Source organism: Triticum dicoccoides, chromosome 5B (assembly GCF_002162155.2).
Source record: "Triticum dicoccoides isolate Atlit2015 ecotype Zavitan chromosome 5B, WEW_v2.0, whole genome shotgun sequence".
NCBI lineage: Eukaryota > Viridiplantae > Streptophyta > Magnoliopsida > Poales > Poaceae > Triticum > Triticum dicoccoides.
In genome coordinates, this window is record NC_041389.1 from 243,083,430 (window position 1) to 243,092,743 (window position 9,314).

Below are 9,314 nucleotides of genomic sequence, written 5' to 3' on the forward strand. Positions count from 1 at the left end.
TTGCCAAAGGATATAATGAAAAAGGGAAAGGTGAGGATCACCTTGACTCTTGCATAATATAAAAGGCATAAAGTCAAAAGATAGGCCCATCGCAGAGGGAAGCAGAGGTTGTCATGCACTTTTATGGTTGGATGCACAAAATATTAATGCAAAAAAACGTCACTTTATATTGCCACTTGTATATGGACCTTTATTATGCAGTCCGTCGCTTTTATTGCTTCCATAACAAGATCGTATAAAGCTTATTTTCTTCACACTAATAGATCATACATATTTAGAGAGCAATTTTTATTGCTTGCACCGATGACAACTTACTTGAAGGATCTTACTCAATCCATAGGTAGGTATGGTGGACTCTTATGGCAAAACTTGGTTCAAAGATATTTGGAAACACAAGTAGTATCTCTACTTGGTGCAAGGAATTTGGCTACCATGAGGGGGAAAGGCAATCTCAACATGTTAGGAAGATCCATGACAATATACTTTAATTGAGATGTGAGAAAACATAAACCATTAATTTGTCTTCCTTGTCCAACATCAACTCTTTAGCATGTCATACTTAATGAGTGCTCACAATCATAAAAGATGTCCAAGATAGTATATTGATATGTGAAGCTTCTCTTTCTTTATTACTTCCTATTAATTGCAACGATGACCAAAACTATTTTTGTCAACTCTCAACAACTTTTATGTCTCATATTCTTTATATGTGAAGTCATTACTATCGATGTTATAAGCATATGAAACATATATAAATTCAGACTTATGACATTCAATTCATTCCCCCATTTACTCATAGGATATACATGAAGCACATGAGTAAATGACAAACTACTCCAAAAGATATGAGTGAAGGACACTGAGTAGTCAAATAATTAACTAGCCAAGGGAGGGTTCCTTTTTTATTCAATAATTCAGATCCAATGATTTTATTCAAACAGCAAGTAAAATTGAAAATACGTTCCAAGCAAAACACATATCATGTGACGAATAAAAATATAGCTCCGAGTAAGGTATACCGATAGTTTTGAAGACGAAAGAGGGGATGCCTTCCGGGGCATCCCCAAGCTTAGGCGCTTGAGTATTCCTTGAATATTACCTTGGGGTGCCTTGGGCATCCCCAAGCTTAGGGTCTTCCCACTCCTTATTCTCCTCCTATCGATATCTCACCCAAAACTTGAAAACTTCAACCACACAAAACTTAATGGAACTTCGTGAGATAGGTTAGTATGATAAAGAGTAATCCATTCACTTTGGTGCTGTAAAAGACAAGGTTCATAATTGTTTTCACACAATGCCTACTGTACCATATCATTTCTACATTTTATATTGCGAAATGTAAGCCATAGAAACTAGAAAACAAGCAAACTATGTGATGAAAACAGAATCTGTCAGAAACAGAACAGTCTGTAATGATCTGAACAATATCCATACTTCTGCTACTCCAAAAATTATGAAATAAATTGGTGGACGTGATGAATTTGTCTATTAATCTTCTTAAATAAGAATCAACTCAAAAGCGCTCTTCTGTAAAAAATGAAAGCTAATCTCGTGAGCGCAAAGTTTCTGTTTTTTTTACAGCAAGATCACATTAACTCTCACCCAAGTCTTCCCAAAGGTCTTACTTGGCACTTTATTGAAATAAAAGCTATAAAACATGATTACTACAGTAGATTAATCATGTATACACACAAAAACAGTAAGGGTAAATATTGGGTTGTCTCCCAACAAGCGCTTTTCTTTAATGCCTTTTAGCTAGGCATGATGATTTCAATGATGCTCACATAAAAGATAAGAGTTGAAACATAAAAATAGCATCATGAAGAATATGACTAGCACATTTAAATCTAACACACTTCATATGCCTAGGGATTTTGTGAGCACACAATTTATAGTAACAAGAATCAACTAGCATAGGAAGGCAAAACAAGTTTAACTTCAAAACTTTAAGCACATAGAGAGGAAACTTGATATTATTGCAACTCCTACAAGCATATATTCCTCCCTAATAATAGTTTTCAGTAGCATCATGGATAACAACTTTGTTCTCCTACTCAATTGGAACCTCTTCTGAAATAGTGGAATACTAACTAAAGTTGACACTCTTCCAAATCCACTTTCATAAATATCACACTAAGATTCAACACCCTCCAAGATAGTGGGATCACTAATTCCTAAAGTTGACACTCTTCCAAACCCATTTTAATTTATAGTATGATTCATACTCCAAAAGATATAAGTAAAGTTCATGGAGCATTCTACAATTAATGTAGACTAACCAATGTCCAAGCTCAAAATATATAAGTGATGCACACGAAGCATTCTATAAAACCACACTCAAACAATTTAAGTGAAGCACAAAGAGCAATTCTATAAGATCATACTTAAAAGATATAAGTGAAGCACATGAAGTATTCTATAAATCAATTAAGAGCTATCTCATACTAGCATGATTATTAAAGAAAAATAAAAACACCAAGGACACAAATCATGTGAACAAAACAAAAACCGAGGTATAACAATATCTGTTGAAGAAGAAAGATGGGATGCCAACCAGGGCATCCCCAAGCTTAGATGCTTGAGTATCCTTTAAAATATTTACTTGGGGTGCCTTGGGCATCCCCAAGCTTGAACTCTTGTCTCTCTTTATTCTTCTCACATCGGTAACTCCTCGTTCTTCAAACACTTCATTCACAAAAACTTAAACAAAAACTTTGTGAGATCCGTTAGTGTAATAAAGCAAACTACCACTTTAAGGTACTGTAATTAACTTATTCTTTATTTATATTGGTGTTAAACCTACTGTATTCCAACTTCTCTATGGTTCATACCCTTACATACTAGCCATAGATGCATCAAAATAAGCAAACAACACACGAAAAACAGAATCTGTTAAGAGCAGGACAGTCTGTAGTAATATGGAAGTTTAGTAAACTTCTGTAACTCCACAAATTATCAAATAAATTTGAAAATTTTAACAATTTGTACATAAGTAATGTGCAAAAAGTTTCAGACACATTTGACTTTCCAGTAAAAAATGTAAATTCATGCACTACAGCCAAAGTTTCTGTTTTTGTTCTGCACATAGTAAGCAAGCAATCTTATCATACTAAAACCAAAGCTTGGCACATTATTTTTATAATACAATGGATATATACAAGGGGATAATTATTTACAGAGAAACTTCCATGAAAAATTCTACATTGTTTCCGTGAACATGAACACAAGTGCTCAAGGTCGACCCTCACTTCTTCAATGCATAACTTTCCAATCACTTCTCTTTTTGAAAAACTTTTTTAGGCATGAGAGGCAAGTATTTTTTTTTTGTATTTTCATTCTTTTTTAAAAAAATGTATGTTTCACCCACAACTAAACAGAAACAAAAAGGAAAAACAAAATCTACTTAGTGAAGAGAGCAAACAAGCACACACGAGAATATCAACCCCACGCTATTGCTCCCCGGCAACGGCAGCTTGATAATCCCCAAGTGCAGGGAATCATCGTAGCAATTCCCAAAGGTGGAAGTGATAAGTATGGAGTGTCGAACCCATAAGGAGCTAAAGGTAAGATCAATATTCTCTCAAGCCCTATCTTCCACTGATACGACTCTACGTGCACCGAATTTTTGCTTCCAACTAGAAACAAGAAATAAAACTCCGTTGTGGGTATAAAGAGGATAACTTTGCATGATAACGAGCTAAAATATGAAAGTAGGTGTTGTTATCATAAAGTTAGAATATTTTACTAAATATTATAAATAGCTAGTGTGGAATAATGGTGGATCGGTGTATGGAGTTGTCCTAGGCAATTGTTAACAAGATCGGTAGTCGTCATTGCAATTTCATATGAGGGAGAGGCATAAGCTAACATACTTTCTCTACTTGGATCATATGCACTTATGATTGGAACTCTAGCAAGCATCCGCAACTACTAAAGATCATTAAGGTAAAACCCAACCATAGCATTAAAGTATCAAGTCCCCTTTATCCCATACGCAACAACCCCCTTACTCGGGTTTGTGTTTCAGTGACTCACGCAACCCACTATAAGCGAATCATGAACGTATTGCAACACCCTACAGCGGGAATCCCTCACGCTTGCGCGACATGGAGGGCACAACAGGACAGCACCAAAATAAAACATACAACTCATACCTATCTAGACCATCAATCAACCCAAGGACAAAAGATATCTACTCAAAACATCATAGGATGGCAACACATCATTGGATCATAATATGCGGCATAAAGCACCATGTTCAAGTAGGGATTACAGCGGGGTGCGGGAGAGTGGACCGCATAAAAGAGATGAGGATGGTGATGATGATGGTGATGTTGATGAAGACGATCACCACGGCGATGATTCCCCTCCCGATGGCACTCCGGTGCCACTAAGAGAGAGGAGGAGAGGTTCTCCCCCTTGTGCTTCCTCCTCCATGGCTTTCCCCCTCTGGTCCTTGGCCTTCATGGCGATGATGGCCCCTCCGAGATCTTCCTCCATGGCCTCCGGTGATGATGGCCCCCTCCGGCAGGGTGCCGGAGAGGGCCTAGATTGATTTCTCGTGGCTACAGAGGCTTGCGGCGGTGGAACTTCCGATCTAGGTTATTTCCTGAAGGTTTCTGTATTTATAGGAATTTTTGGCATAGGTTTCACGTCAGGGGGATCTCCAGGCTGTCCACGAGATAGGGGGCGCGCCCTAGGGGGGTGGGCGCGCCCCCCACCCTCGTGGGCAGCCCGGGACTCTTCTGGCCCAACTCCGATGCTCCATGGTCTTCGTTTGGTCCATAAAAAATCATCAAAAATTGGCACGTCAATTGGACTCCGTTTGGTATTCCTTTTCTGTAAAACTCAAAAACAAGGAAAAAACAGAAACTGGCACTGGGCTCTAGGTTAATAGGTTAGTCCCAAAAATCATATAAAATGGCATACAAATGCATATAAAACATCATAGATGGATAATAGCATGAATACTTCATAAATTATAGATACGTTGGAGACGTATCAACATGCTACGAGATGCACATGCGGATCATTGACATGAGGAAGTGTTGGGGGACACGGTAATTTCAAAAAAAATCCTACGATTACGCAAGATCTATCTCTTGGTGATGCATAGCAACGAGAGGGGAGAGTGTTGTCTACGTACCCTCGTAGACCGAAAGCGGAATCGTTATGACAACGCGGTTGATGTAGTCGTACGTCTTCACGATCCGACCGATCCTAGCACTGAAGGTACGGCACCTCCGCGATCTGCACACGTTCAGCTATGGTGACGTCCCACGAACTCTAGATCTAGTTGAGGTCAAGGGAGAGTTTCGTCAGCACGACGGTGTGGTGACGTGACGATGAAGTTACCAGCGCGGGGCTTAGCCTAAGCACTACGATGATATGACCGAGGTGTGTAACTGTGGAGGGGGGCACCGCACACGTCTAAAACAATTATCAACTTGTGTGTCCTAGGGTGCCCCCTGTCCTCGTATATAAAGGAGCAAGGGGGAGGCCGGCTGGCCCTCCTTGGGCGCGCCCCCAAGAGGGGAATCCTACTAGGACTCCAAGTCCTAGTAGGTTTCCACCTAAAGGGAGAGAGGGGAAGGAAGGAGAGGGAGAGCGGGAAGGAAGGGGGGGCGCCACCCCCCTTCCTTGTCCTATTCGGACTCAAGGGGAGGGGTGCGCGACCTGCCCTGGCCGGCCCCTCTCTCTCTCCACTAGGGCCCATCGAGGCCCATTAGTTCCCCCGAGGGTTCCGGTAACCCTCCGGCACTCCGGTTTTATCCGAAACTTCTCCGACCACTTCTAGTGTCCGAATATAGTCGTCCAATATATCACTCTTTATGTCTCGACCATTTCGAGACTCCTTGTCATGTCCGTGATCACATCCGGGACTCCGAACAATCTTCGGTACATCATATCACATAAACTCATAATACCAATCGTCATCGAACGTTAAGCGTGCGGACCCTACGGGTTCGAGAACTATGTAGACATGACCGAGACACGTCTCCGGTCAATAACCAATAGCGGAACCTAGATGCTCACATTGGTTCCTACATATTCTATGAAGATCTTTGTCGATCAAACTGCATAACAACATACATTGTTCCCTTTGTCATCGGTATGTTATTTGCCCGAGATTCAATCGTGGTATCTCAATACCTAGTTCAATCTCGTTACCGGTAGGACTCTTTACTCGTTCCGTAATACTTCATTCCGCAACTAACTCATTAGTCACAATACTTGCAAGGCTTGTAGTGATGAGTATTACCGAGAGGGCCTAGAGATACCTATCCGAAACATGGAGTGACAAATCCTAATCTCGATCTATGCCAACCCAACAAACACCTTCGGAGACACCTGTAGAGCACCTTTATAATCACCCATTTACGTTGTGACGTTTGGTAGCACACAAAGTGTTCATCCGGTATTCTGGAGTTGCATAATCTCATAGTCTGAGGAACTTGTATAAGTCATGAAGAAAGCAGTAGCAATGAAACTAACACGATCATAATGCTAAACTAACGGATGGGTCATGTCCATCACATCATTCTCCTAATGATGTGATCCCGTTTATCAAATGACAACACATGTCTATGGTTAGGAAACATAACCATCTTTGATTAATGAGCTAGTCAAGTAGAGGCATACTAGGGACTATATGTTTTGTCTATGTATTCACACATGTACTGAGTTTCCGGTTAATACAATTCTAGCATGAATAATAAACATTTATCATGAATTAAGGAAATAAATAATAACTTTATTATTGCCTCTAGGACATATTTCCTTCAGGAAGTGCCTCATTGCGGAAATTGCGTGTTCAATTGCTATATGCATATATATGGTTGCTCACCATTGAGGCAACCACGGAGCGCTCTGCTCACTTCCCTGCGCTCGCACTCTGCCAGCGGTTGGGGCCTGCGCACGATCACGTTGGGGGCCCCATATGCATGCGGTTGCGCCGCGCGCGTCGCCACGATGCAGTTACATGCGACACGATGGAGTTACGCGCTGCAATTTAGAACTGCCATCCGGGGGTGCGGATATTCCAAGCCGTCCGACTTCCCATTAATTCCCGCGGTCATTATAACCTTAGTCTCTTCAACCTTTCAATCTTGCCCCACAACACAACAAGCACACCCACGGCAACACATACAGAGAGCATGTCTAGCGCTGCTCCAATGGAGTTCGGCGAGCATAAAGTGGAGACCCACGCGAGGAAGATGGATCTCTCAGTTGTGTACACCATAGACCCGGCCGTGGTGGAGGACTACATCAACATCGTGCAGTAGTTGCTTGCTCGAGACAAGTACAAGGTGGTCGGCATTGACATCCAGTACATCGGCGGTCATCCCGACAAATATCAGAAGGTTGCCGTCGCCCGGTTGTGCGTGCGCCATCATGTCCTCATCTTTCACTACTGCATGGCCACAGAGCCTTGCGACCGTTTCGCCAGGTTTGTCAACAACACCGACTACAAGTTCGCTACAGTGGAAACCTGCAACGATGTAAAGGCGCTCATGGTTACGGGCTTGGCCTGCAGGAACCTTGTCGAAATTTGTGACCACTACAGGTTCTGCGGTAGCACAAAGAAGGACTCCCTGGTTGAACTCGCCTTGGCCATCATTGACCACTACTACGAAAAGATGAAGCAGGATGCCAAGAGAACAAATCCCTAGATGCGGCCTGGACGCGTCAACTAGATGAACCTCACCTCAGGTTCACGGCCAAGAGCGTGTACACATCCTACGAGATGCACATGCCGATCATTGACATGAGGAAGTGCCTCGTTACCGAAATCGACGAGGCCGGATCAAGCCACAAGCAGAGTAGTAGCGGCAAGCGTCCCAAGAAGTAGATGATGATCAGATGATCGTTTATCCTAGTTAATTATGCATGTAATATATAGTTTACTTTGGTGTGTGGAAATGTCATGTGTGTAGTAGCCTCCTATGTAATTATGCATGTAATAGTTTACTTTGGTGTGTGCAAATGTCATGTGTGTAGTAGCCACCTATGTAATTGGATGTTTAATTTGGTCATGCAGCCATGTCCTTATAAGTGTGTGTATATATATGTTGTTGTTCTGTATGCAATCTCATCGCACAACACGCACGTCTTATTAGCAGCAATCGTCTGTATTATTATCGGTCTTTGCACACATTTCTGATTACACACCTATTTGCCGCGTATCACACACATCTTGTTAATTTGAACTCTTTCTGTTCTCTTGGCTCAACACAAATAGTTCATCCAAGTGAACTGTTTGCCCTCTATCACACACACCTTGATCTGGCTGACCGTTTCTTTTGTTCCGCCTAATCACAAATAGGTCATCCGAGTGAACTGTATGCCGTATATCGCACACACCTTCATCTGGTTGCCCGTTTCTGTTGTTCTGCCTCATCACAAATAGTTCATTGTACTGAACCGTATGTCCCGCATCGCACATGCAACTAAAATCCAAACCTTGTTTGATGTATCCACCGTCGCAAACGTTTTGCATCTTTTTTGACTTTTTTACATCACCGTTTGTGATTATTGCATCGCACACAGTTTCGTCGAAGGGTCTCTGATTGTAGTGTCGCGTTAGCAGCATCCAGCAGTAGTTATAGTCCAAATCGGAACAGGCAAGACGATCAAAAGATGACCTCTTAAGATACCAAATGCCAAAGTTTGGTGTATGAATTAAATATCTCACTATCCTTTTCACGACCTTAAGATGACACTCTTTAGGAGCCTCTTGATATCGTGCATACATGCACTCACTTAGCATAATATCGGGATGGGAGGCACATAGATATAACAATGAACCAATCATAGAACGGTAAACCGTTTGGTCAACCGGATTGCCATCCTTAGTTAAGTCAAGATGTCCACTAGTAGGCATGGGTGTTTTCATACCTTTGCTTTCTTGCATGTTGAACTTCTTGAAAAGATCCTTGGTATACTTTGTTTGTGAGACAAAGGTACCTTCCTTAGTTTGCTTGATTTGCAATCCAAGGAAAATTTTGAGTTCACTCATCATAGACATCTCATACTTCTCCAAAATTAGCCTTCCAAACTTTTCACTAAAATGGGGGTTAGTAGAACCAATTATGATATCATCCACATAAATTTGGCACACAAATAATTCACCATTAGCCCTTTTAGTAAAAAGTGTAGAATCAACTTTCCCAATTTCAAAGCCCTTTTCAATAAGAAACTTAGTCAAGCATTTATATGAAGCTCTATGGGCTTGCTTACGAAATGGCTCCTTCGCGTCCGCGCGTCACGACGTGCGATCAGCTTCACGCCTAAGCGCTTTGGACAGGGCAGGG